Source organism: Podarcis filfolensis (assembly GCF_964270895.1).
Source record: "Podarcis filfolensis genome assembly, chromosome: 3".
Taxonomy (NCBI): domain Eukaryota; kingdom Metazoa; phylum Chordata; class Lepidosauria; order Squamata; family Lacertidae; genus Podarcis; species Podarcis filfolensis.
The window spans coordinates 41096121-41108351 of NC_139606.1; positions in this window are offsets into that span (position 1 = coordinate 41096121).

Consider the following 12231-nt stretch of genomic DNA (forward strand, 5'->3'; position numbering starts at 1 on the left):
TGAATTCTGTAATGGGAAGAAATATGGAAATTAATGCTAGTTTGTCTTTTTTTCATTTGCATCTATCTCATGGCATCATTGTCATTATCTTGAATGATATATGCAATGCACTATATTAAATTGCAGGGACTCCCTGGGTGGTGAGTGGCAGTGCTTTTGTGTAAAGATTCAGAGAAGTTTAACCATTTGTCCACAACTGGATTTCTGTCTCTTTTTAGCATTTTGAAAGAAGGCAGTGGGTTGTATTAATAAGCAATAGAAATGAAATAATAAATAATGACAACAACAATAATAATGGGGGGGGGGAATAATATGGATGCTGCTTCCAATGAAACAGATGGCTAGTCAAGCCCACTAAAAAGGGGCAACCAAGAATGCATAGAGAGAGAAGATAATGGATTTTCCATACCCTCTTCACCCATAACAGCTGATGCCTCATTCTGTTGCAGGAAAAATCCCTTTTCTTTATTCACCCCAGTGGAATTTTTTAATTTTATTTTTGCCTCGGTGGTTCTCAGTTTTATTTCCTCACACCAGCAACACAGCATTAACCCCTCCCCTGCAAAAACAAATCAAATTGCCCTCTTTCCATCTGTGGATCCATGCAATCAATGCCCGACATTTTTTTAAAAAAAATGTGGGTAGACATCTAATTGTTGGGAGCTTCAGGTGTTGCCTGTGAAATCCAACACCCAAGACCTCTTAACTAGTGAATGTGACACTTCTAAACACAGCCCTTAATCAGGTTCACAGCCCATCCCTCCAAGGTGCATTATGAACTCAGAAATCCTCAGTGATGACAGCCCCACTCCATTCCCAAGGGATGGGAGAGGAGACGGGATGGGTTGTGAAACTGGATGAGACGAGAACTTAGCTTGCAAATAAAAGGTGGGAGAACGACAAGACTAGTCTAGTCCATTATGTATCTCCTCTAAGCAGACTGAAGCAAGCAGCTGTGCTGCCTAGCTCTTACTCTGGTGATGGCCTGCCCTCTCCTGTTCACATTTCCACCATAGCTATTGTGCCTTTGTCTGTGTGGTGGCTTTCGTGTTTGGCTGGCTCAGTGTCATCTTGTGCCTCCTTCAAGCCTGAGAAATAGCAATGAAGAATAACACCATCTCATTGAGAAGGGGCTGATCTGTTCTGGGCAACAGAGAGATAAATCTAAATTGACTATGTATATTGTTCGGTTAAAGGCTCTGGGGTAGAGAATTCTGCTCTGAGACCACAAGACTACAAAGATGAAGTCCAGGCCTGCAAACGTTTAAACGCAAACCAGAAATACCTCCAGTCATATATGGAGATCTGCCAGCCGCTTGACTCCCACATTTCGAGGCCCAGGTAGGCAGCAAAAAGAAGTTATTTATCAAGCCTCCATATGTGGTACATGGCTTGGGAACTCACAAGCTGCATAGGCCAAATCTGCACTGATATGTAAGTGTGTGACACAGTTCTGGATCTCCTGCAAGAGCCTGACCTATGCAAGGTTAACCCTCTGCTAAGTTATTTGTTTCTTACCTTGGACTGAACACTTATGCAGACTTATGTGGCATTGAATGTGGAGGGACCTTTTCAAAAGAACGTGTAGATTGAGCAGTTTGGGTTTGGCTTGTTCGCCGCAAGCATATTGTGATGAGTTTGTGAGTGCTGGACACTTCTAAATTGTTGGAACCAGTAAATGTTAGAATTTAATCAAGGCTCCAGGTGTTAAAGCTCTGGGTGTCAGACCTGTGCATATTAGACTGTATGCTAGACACTTGTAATCCTTTAAATAAGCTAGGTGTTGAAAACTCATTAAGCAAGGCTAAGCTTCCTGTGTTGAGGTGATAGCCTGGGGAGTGCCATTTTGAATAAAAGACCAAGGGACTTGGTCCAAGACAGCAAAATGGATGGGGCCCCTTCCTTTCTCAATAGGAAATGCCAGCGCTTAGAGCAGGCATAGGCAAACTCCGGCCCTCCAGATGTTTGAGACTCCAATTCCTATCATCCCTAGCTAACAGGACCAGTGGTCAGGGATGATGGGAATTGTAGTCCCAAACATCTGGAGGGCTGGAGTTTGCCTATGCCTGGCTTAGAGAGTTAGAAGTTATGTGACCAAGACGCAAAGCAGCCAGCAGGGCATGATGGCTGATGGCTGTTTGAATCCAGGGAGAAGCAAGACCCTCTTGGGGTGCTGATATTGTGAACCCCTCCGTTGTAGGCTCAGGGTGTATATATGTGTAATTAAATCATACATCATAAGGACACTGCAGTCTCCGCTGTGTCTCATTCCCAAAGGGAACACAAAACCTGGGTAAGTGCGTGCAGTAATATTTTTATTTTATCTTTTTGTAAACAGCTTTGGGGTTGTTTTTTAAAATCAAGTGGTGTGTAAATTTTATGAAATAAGTGGGTGGCATTCAACTAGGCTTTTCTCAGAGTAGACCCACATTAATTAATTAATGGCCCTAACTTAGGTTAATTGATGTTAGAGGCTCTACTCTGAGTAAAGCTTAGTTGAATACTGCCCAGTGTGGTTGTCTCTCATGTTCAGAACACTGCAGTCCGGCCTGGACCTTGAGATGCATTCTCCATGTTGTAGAATACCGAGCTTCCAATAAATTCGGGGAATGAGGCAGTAAAAAGAAACACCTGCATTTCCTTAGTTTTGCCCAAGTTACATTCCCTTTATGGTAAACAAGTTGCTGTTTGAAACCTGCCAGTCTGAAACAGAAAATAGCTTAATCACCTCTACTGTAGCCAGCAGCATTTTCCTTCCACAAAAAAAAACCTTGCATATCCCCTTCCTAATATGCATGACGTACAAACAAAGAATAAAATTAGCACCCTCAATGAATACGGGGTTTATGACTGTAAAACGCAGGCTGAGCCTGATCATGTTTATACACACTTCCAAGATAGTTTATATGTGCTTGTTAACCTGTCTTCACAGGTTGTATGGAAATCTAAATTAGAACGGGAAACTTACTACAGCCTGAAAGTCACTGAGGGGGCAAGTGAAGTGGGGATTCTCCCCCAACCCCCAAGCGATGGAAATGCTCCCAGCAAAAAAACAAAAACTACTAAGGAGTGATTAGCAAGAGAGCTGCAGTAGGTGTTCTCTGTGTACTCTCCTGGGAATTGTTGAAATCTTAAGATAACATCTGACTCTTCACCTCGATTCCTCATCACTTGACTGGCAGAGCTCCCAGTGCTGAAATCATGAGACGCCAACTCTAATCAGATGAGCCACTAAAATATGGGTGGCTCTCGTGTTGGAAGAGATGACTAAGGAAGAGGTGGCTGTGTCTTAGGCAGCAGTCCATGTACCTGTAGGTCTTCCTTTGGAGTAGGTGTGCATAGGATTGCACAAATTTAATGTTCACGCACCGAATGTTATCAGCTCTTTCACAAAAGAGCTTCACAGCATGTTGAGGCTGCAGAAGATAGCTTCAATAAGTTAACCTTGGGTGCAGCATTGGCAAACGCAAAAGGAATTGCCTGGCCACACCCGTTCAACAGATGTGTGCTGCTTTTAAAGATGCAAATCTCTAGCTCAGTGAAAAGGAAGGTTGGTTCGGGATGACTCACCCTAACAGGTGGTTAGGGGAATGTTGACAGGAGTGGGTGAAGTTTCTTTCCGTGTTGCTCTGCTCTTCACCCAAAGCAGCTTTCAACTAGGGCCAGTAGGCAGATGTACCTAGCACTGTCTGAAAATGTACAAGGGAAAGACATGGGATATCGCTTAACAGTAGATATTCTTATGCAGAAGATCCTAGGTTCATTCCCTGGCATGTGTGGTTCAAAGGCTCAGGTTACTGGTGATGGGAAAGACCTCTGCCTGAGATCTTACAAATCTTGACTGCAATCAGCATGGACTAAATTGGATTAGAAGCATGCACAGGCCATGGTCACATTTATTAATCAAAAGAAGCTGGAGACTGCAAGGTAGCTTCCTGTTATATCTGCACTGGAAAGCTGCTTAACAGTTTCCAAGAATATGAAACCATGTTTCAAAGCTGCCTTCTAGAGCCTGGCTTGTTTGCAAGCTATTAACCATAGTCCCACTATGGATTTAATGGAAAGCTCTGAGCAACACTGGCTTCCTGGCTTGTTTACTTGCTTGTGTGAAGGGAGAAGAAAACACCCATGGATGAGATGGCAGGATCATTCCTGGCTGTTTAATCTTCTTTACCAGGTTGCAATGTGACAGCATCCCCTAGAGGAGAATAATAATAATAATAATAATACAATAGGGTTGTGTGTGCATTCAACACCCAAAGTGCTGTATTTTACCTTTTCAATTGATAGGGAAGGTGATCTGGCTGAGTATTCTCATTCCACTATTAGAAGTTCATAGCAGTTCATCTATTAAACTCAGAAGGTACTTTGTCAACATGTGACTTACCGACTGATGTTACTGCAGAATGAAGACATGTTTGAAGTCATGTAGCAGGGTTGGGAAACTTGTGACCTTCCAGATGCTATTGAACTTCTCATCGCGAGAGCTCTGATAGGCATGGCCGATGGGCAGGGATGATGGCAGCTATAGTCCAATAACATGGGGTTGGACTGGATGACCCTTGTGGTCCCTTCCAACTTTACAATTCTACAATTCTAACAACCCTGGAAGGCCAATGGACTTTCTGTCCTTTCAATACAGTGGTACCTCAGGTTAAGAACTTAATTTGTTCCGGAGGTCTGTTCTTAACCTGAAACTGTTCTTAACCTGAGGTACCACTTTAGCTAATGGGGCCTCCCGCCGCTGCTGCATGATTTCTGTTCTCATCCTGAAGCAAAGTTCTTAATCCTGTAACCTGAAGCGTCTGTAACCCGAGGTACCACTGTACAAATGACAACAGCAAGTCTTTGACTTGCATTTATTATGCAGCACAATGGCCACAAACTAGTATGTCATGCACTGAAGAGAGGCAAGAGCAGAACTTGCTTGGTTCCTTTTGCTGACCTCAGATGTTCATGTGAAAATGGCCACTGGATCTAAAAGCCACATACCCTGGTACCTCGGGTTAGAAACGCTTCGGGTTACAGACTCCGCTAACCCAGAAATAGTATCTCGGGTTAAGAACTTTGCTTCAGGATGAGAACAGAAATCGTGCAGCGGCAGCGAGAGGCCCCATTAGCTAAAGTGGTGCTTCAGGTTAAGAACAGTTTCAGGTTAAGAACAGACCTCCAGAACGAATTAAGTTCTTAACCTGAGGTACCTCTATACTTTGAGAGAAGAAGGTGTGTCTTCAGCCTTGCCCTGCAGCTGCCTGCTTTTCTAGGAATCTCAAAGGTTGAAGAAGAAGCACTTGTGGCCAGATCCTCTTCCTCCCCTGGCAATTTGGTTCAGGACATGGGAGGAGGAGTAACAGACATACTTTGGGGATAGGCATAGGTAGTAGATGTATGCTGCAGCATGCAGCAAAGCAAGAGGCTGAAATCAGAGCAGGGAGGTGACAGCAGAGAGGGAAGGAACACTGCACACAATTCACTTTGACTTTAGGTTGAGGTGGGGAGAAGTTTCAAATGTCTGCTGATTAATTGCTTTTAAGAACAAAGACTGTGAAGTCGGTGCAACTTAAGTAACACTGCTTGCCAATATACTGTTTCTTCACTCATTATATTCTTGCTTGCATCTTGTTCAAATGTCGCAGCCTTAGAAATGTTTTCCCTTCTTTTTTTAAGATCTGTGATAAACACAAAACCTCGTCAACCCACATGCATTTGTGCAATGAGAGTTCAGGGAGAGGATCTCAACAAGATTCCACAGCAAAGCAAACAGACATGCTATGGGCACATCCAAGTACCAGCTAACTTTAGAGACACTGGAGAAATCTGAGTGATTCCACTCAGCAGCGGAGCAAGCCAATCAGGCACCTGGGGCAGCGCGTGTGCCCTGTGTCTGGGGGGGGGGGGGCAGCAGCCTGCAGGGTGGGGCAAGCCGGGGCAGGACTGCCTGCCTCCTTCCCCTCAGCTGCCCTACAGGCGGGGGAGGCGGCAAGCGGACCATTTGGGGCAGTGCAGAGCCTGCGGGTGCCCAAGCCACCGCGTCGATCTCAGGAGAGACGTGTGGCTTAGGCACGCTACAGGCCTCACAGTGAGTGCCGCCCAGCATTTTGTCACCCCCCTGAGTGGTGACACCTGGGGCGGCCCACCCCCACCGCACTCCCCTTCCTCTGCCCCTGATTCCACTCTGGCTCAAGGCACAGTCAAGCCCGAGGATGACCACTTTCCATCAATGCCTATGTGGCATAAGGGCAGGTAGATGGGCCTCTCCCTGAAGCAACCCGCAGGCGCAGGTTAATTCTGTGCCCAGGGCGGCTGTCTACCAGCTCCATCTGGTACGCAGGCTGAGACCCTACCTGCCCGTGGACTGTCTCGCCAGAGTGGTGCATGCTCTAGTTATCTCCCGCTTGGACTACTGCAATGCGCTCTATGTGGGGCTACCTTTGAAGGTGACCTGGAAACTGCAATTAATCCAGAATGCAGCAGCTAGACTGGTGACTGGGAGTGGCCGCCGGGACCACATAACATCCGTCCTGAGAGATCTGCATTGGCTCCCAGTACGTTTCCAAGCACAATTCAAAGTGTTGGTGCTGACCTTTAAAGCCCTAAACGGCCTCGGTCCTGTATACCTGAAGGAGCGTCTCCATCCCCATTGTTCAGCCCGGACCCTGAGATCCAGCACTGAGGGCTTTCTGGCGGTTCCCTCATTGCGAGAAGTGAGGTTACAGGGAACCAGACAGAGGGCCTTCTCAGTAGTGGTGCCGCCCTGTGGAACGCCCTCCCTTCAGATGTGAAGGAATTAAGCAGCTATCTTCTTTTTAAAAGACATCTGAAGGCAGGCCTGTTTAGGGAAGTTTTTAATATTTAATGCTGTATTGTTTTTAACACTTGATTGGAAGCCGCCCAGAGTGGCTGGGGAAACTCAGCCAGAAGGGCAGGGTATAAATAATAAATTGTTGTTGTTGTTGTTGTTGTTGTTGTTGTTGTTGTTGTTGTTATTATTATTACCCAGCCAGATGGGTGGGATATTATTATTATTATTATTCCCCCATTTGATCAGTGTTCAAGTGACTGGATCCAAGAGGCACCAGGGGCATCTTCCATCCTTGCAACCTAGCTAGCATTGGGAGGTAGGTTGGCAGTGCACCTCTACCTGCAAGGGGCTCTGACATCTAAGCTACCTGATCAGCCAAGTTAGAGACTATCCTCCTAGTGGGGAAGGGTGTGGAGTAAGTGAAGGAAACAGTGGCTCAACCGTTGCTCCATTGCCTTGATCATTTCGGTTGCCCTTTTCTCGTTGCCCAATATTATAATGCCATCGTTCAAATATTTGGTGTCACTGTACAGTTCTGGTTGCCTCACCTCACAAAGGAGGTAGGATATTGCAAGTAAATGCCACAAGGGGCGTACAGTTCTTTTGGGTGGGGCTCCTAGTCTATGAGGTCCCAGACTGCTGTCCCGTTGTTCAGCTCCGGCAGCGCCTCTGTTAATATGACCAAAAATCTAGGTGACCATTGTCTGTTTCCCTAAAGTTATTTTAACCCTTTAATGAGAGATTGCTGTCTCATATAAATTGGATTGAAGTATAAGGTTGTCCTTGCCCAGTATAAATGTTTGTTTATAACACTGACAAACAGTCCTACCAATCAGAAAGGCGGCACACAATTGAATATGCATTTGCCATGTGTAGGAGTGCAAATATCCAGAGATGTAGTGATCAGGTGGGATTGCTATGAGGAATTATAACAAATATAGAGTAAGCCATCTGTGTCAGCAACGAAAGCATTGCAGGCATCCTGGGTCATCAAAGACAGTGGGCAGCTTCTTTGAAGTAGCCTTTCTGAAATGTTAATCTTAGGATGTTAATCTTAGTGCCAGTAAACAGATCTCACATAAAGGAGATAATGATCGTTGTCCTCCTGGCCATCCTCCTTATCATGTATATTGCTTGTTTATCACCTCAGGGGTTGCCAAATGCTGTCCTTTGTAGTTCTGTTGTTTGTTTACCCTGTGCTTAAGTAAGTTTTGGTAGTTTAACTTTTCCCCACGTGGGGTTTGTTGAAATGCTCAGAAGAAATCTGATTGGTTCTTACGAAAACTCTGTAAAAAGCTCTTTTGTGAATAAAACGACCTGGGCCAGGGGCTGGAGGGAGGGACAGAGAGAGATTATTATACGCACCCTTCCCAGAGTCTTGCTGGTTCAAGCCTCTGTGTGTATTCTTATTAATCAGAGTTCAATCCTTCCTTTACTTTGGGAACGCCTCAAGTGGTGCCCCGTGTGAGGCCAACTTAAAAAAAGAAACGGTGTGAGGCAAAGCTAAAAGGAAACCTCAGCAAAAGGAAACCCCCAGGATTGGACTCCCCTCGGAGCTACCAACCTGCTATCCCTAGGTCATGGTGGATCATCTCCTGCAAAACGATTCCCAGACTTAGGATCTCATTCACTCGGAATGAGCCCCAAAGATGCTTGTCTATTACCCTTCAGGTGAGATCATAGGAAGCAAGCTTTCACATGGGCAGGAAAAGCATAGGAATAATTTGTTAGTTTTGCTAGCTCAGGCAGGGCATGATAAGCATTTAGCACCCCTAGTAGAAAAATTGTTGTTAGAGATTGCTAGACTGTGCCCCGAGGGTTTCCAGAGGGGGGTACTTATGACATTAAGAAATGGAATGAGCTGGGAGATGCACTCCATAGACATCCTGAGGCATCTGTACAAGTCTTGCACACCTGACATTTGTGTAGAGACGCAGTTGGAAAGCTCTCTAACCCTTTGCTCCAGCCACCAGTTGTCTCTGTGAATGCTCCCACATTGTTGCAACCCCTAGCTGCTTTTAAAAATACCATAATATTGTTCCCCCCCGTCTCAGCCTCTAGATTTCCAGCCTCTCTCTGAGGTCATGCCAAAGGTAATTCCATTGGCACCTTCCTTTGCCAAAAATTTGCCTGGGTCGAATGTAAATTCCATGCCACCTTTGGTGGACAAATGCCCACAAGGGGCTCAGACCACAGTGCAAAAATTGGTTATTCAAAATATGGCAGAAGGAAGCAGTGAAGAAAAAATAGCTGACACCTTACCATTATTAGCAGTCTGTCCTGTTGTTCAGAATGCAGACAGCCCGTGAATCATTGCCCTTCGCAGTTTTTAACAAATTGAAGCGAAGTGTGACAGAGAATGGCTTGCATGGCATTCTTGATGGGCTAAGAGGAGCCAATACTTTAATTCCAAACCTTGAGGCCTCTGAAGTTTCAATGAAACAATTGGCTTATGAAAATGAAAATGTTGATTGCAAGACTGTTCTTTAAGCAAGTTATCAGAACCCAGAAACAGAGATTGCTCAAATGATTAAGCCTTGCCAGAATATTGACACTGAGATTCACAAATCTACCCTCCTAGCAGCAGCTTTGTCTCCTTCAGTTCATCCTACTAAAGACAGGCAATGCCAGGACGGATGGCCTTCCAGCCTGAGTTTAAATGGGAGAAGAAAGACTGTTGTGCCAGCTGATTGTCAGTCTTTTACTGAAGCTAAATTAGCAGAGCCAGCTATTGCTTCTAACACAGTTGCTTTTAACACACAGTCTCCTGAGACAAATCTGCGCCATGCCGCTAAGGGCAGTGCTGGTTTGAATCTAATGGCAGCAGAACTTGCTACTTTTCAGTTCCAGTTCCCTACAGTGGTTTATAAAATTAAGACATAGCATACAGGTCTGATTCCACCTCAGACAGCGAGACCCATTCTTCATTGCTTGTTGCAGACTGTTTCTTCTCCTTTCCTCCCTGAACTTAAAATTCCTAATGAATTTCCTTTACAGCAGTTGCAGAGTTTTGGAGTCATTCATACACGTGATTTTCCTTAATACAAAGTTTTCACCTACAGGACTCTTTTTGCCCCCAGACACCGCTGACAGAATAGTGATTTTAAAGTGGCTACATTTGCCTAACACTGGATTTGATATTGCTGTTTGTTATTTCCTTTTTTCTAAAACAGGAGCATGAGTCCTTAATGAGTTCTTTTCTTTCCTATCAGTTTGCATTTACTGACTATATTGGGATAGTTTATTTTAACCCTCCTAAAGATTCATGCCTAGTTTTAATTCAACAGGTACCCTGAAAATTGGTTTCTGTCCAAAAACAGGTTCCTATTCAACACTTCTAGAGTGCTTTAACGTATAAGGATTCTGAAAATAACTGGCATATTTTTTTGCAGCTAATCAAAAAACTGACAGAGACCAGCCTACACTTCTACTGCATTTTGTGATTTTGTGTGAAGTGGGATATCTTTTTATCACATTTGGCTAATTTCTATCTTTCTCCTATGCTAGATTTTAATCTACTCTTTGTTCTTGACACTGAAATATCTCTTAACACATAGAACTGCGCATTTCTATGCTGCTCATGTTTGCTCTCACATTTGATCTCATGCAGAATTCAAATATGTAATTTCAGAAGGAAATCAACATGCTGATTCTGCTCTGAAATCTTTCTGTCCATTATTTTCTAATACAATTGATAGCCATGCATTTTTTCGTCAGGAAGCTAAGCAGCTGCATTGAAATAATTTTTTCATTCCTCTGACACAAGCTAAGGATATTGTTGATGGATGTCCTTCATGTACTTTAACTCCTGTTCTCTTTACCTTAAATCAATTAACTGCTTCCTTTCCTAATAAACTTTCTCCTATGAAATGCCGTTGTATGGAAGAGGTACCTCTGGAACGACCTCTGGAACGCCCTCTAGTGACATAACAGCAGCTCCCCATCCCACAGTGAGAGGGACCTGTTCCTTTAATTACCTGGGGGCAGGATGCCGTACTGTTCTTAGTTCCTCAGGTCCTTTGTGGATTCCAGGTCGCTGTATCCATCCCTATAGGCCAAGACATGCGCTGACACCAAGGCCTGCAGAATCCCATTCTGGACTTTGCAAGGACCATGACCATGACCTTCTACAGGCTCAGCAGCCCCGTGTGAAAGTCCATCGTGTCCATCCTCATCCTCGAAAAGCTGAGGGATGTCCGAAGGTGACATGGGGAATGCTGAAGACCTTGACCTCTGATGCCAGGACACAATTTCAGCATCATGATGTTCCAGCGGAATCAGAGACTTTTTTAGTAGCTTTAATTACTCAGCTACATATGAACTCTATGCTGTCTTTAACATGTATATTATTTGTTTTCTTGATACCTAGTACTCATTGTATCTATCTTCCCCCCTGAAACTTCTTCTAGTCATAGCTATAATATTTGGATGCGTTTAGCTAAAGTTCCTACTGTCTCTCATTTTTGTCTGAGTGAAACATATGATATGCACACTGCCTTAGGAAATTGTATAATCCCAGTTTGTACACAAGTTTTCATATGGCATATGCCACAGACATGGGATAGTGATTTTCTGAATGGATTCCTGAAGGTATCATTGGTTATACCAATCTCCATGATTGGGGAAAGGTGACACAAAAGTTACCTCTGGATACAATATCATCATACATACCTAAAGTTGCAGCACCGCCAGACACCTCTTGTGCTCAGATTGTGAACTGCAGTAAGGAAGCAACTCACTGTCTGGACACAGGAAGGCCAACTTGGAATTGTTCACGTGTTCAGCAAATTACTTTTAATTATGCTCATGTGCGCTTACCAGATGGCTGGTTTTTCATGTGTAATCAAAGAAGTTATAACTACATTCCCACAAATTTATCTGAAGCTCAATGCTGCCTCAACAGACTGACATGGGTCCTGCCTGGTTGTGCAGTTTTAGAAAATAATAGGCAGAGGATATTACACTCTCCCCTAGGAATGTCTGCTAGACATCCTTCTGTGATACAAGAATGCATACATGAACACGAAGAGAACACAGTACCCCTGCTACCTTAACCTCTACTATCTTAAACTCTTCTTACAAAAACACACACAAAAAATTTAAAAAATGAATTTAAATAAATAAAAAACGGTGTAGGAGTGCAAATATCCGGAGATGTAGTGATCATGTGGGATTGCTATGAAGGATTATAACAAATATAGAGTAAGCCATCTGTGTCAGCAACGAAAGCATTGCAGGCATCCTGGGTCATCAAAGACAGTGGGCAGCTTCTTTGAAGTAGCCTTTCTGATATGTTAATCTTAGGATGTTAATCTTAGTGCCAGTAAACAGATCTCACATAAAGGTGATAATAATCGCTGTCCTCCTGGCCATCCTCCTTATCATGTATATTGCTTGTTTATCACCTCCAGGGTTGCCAAATGCTCTCC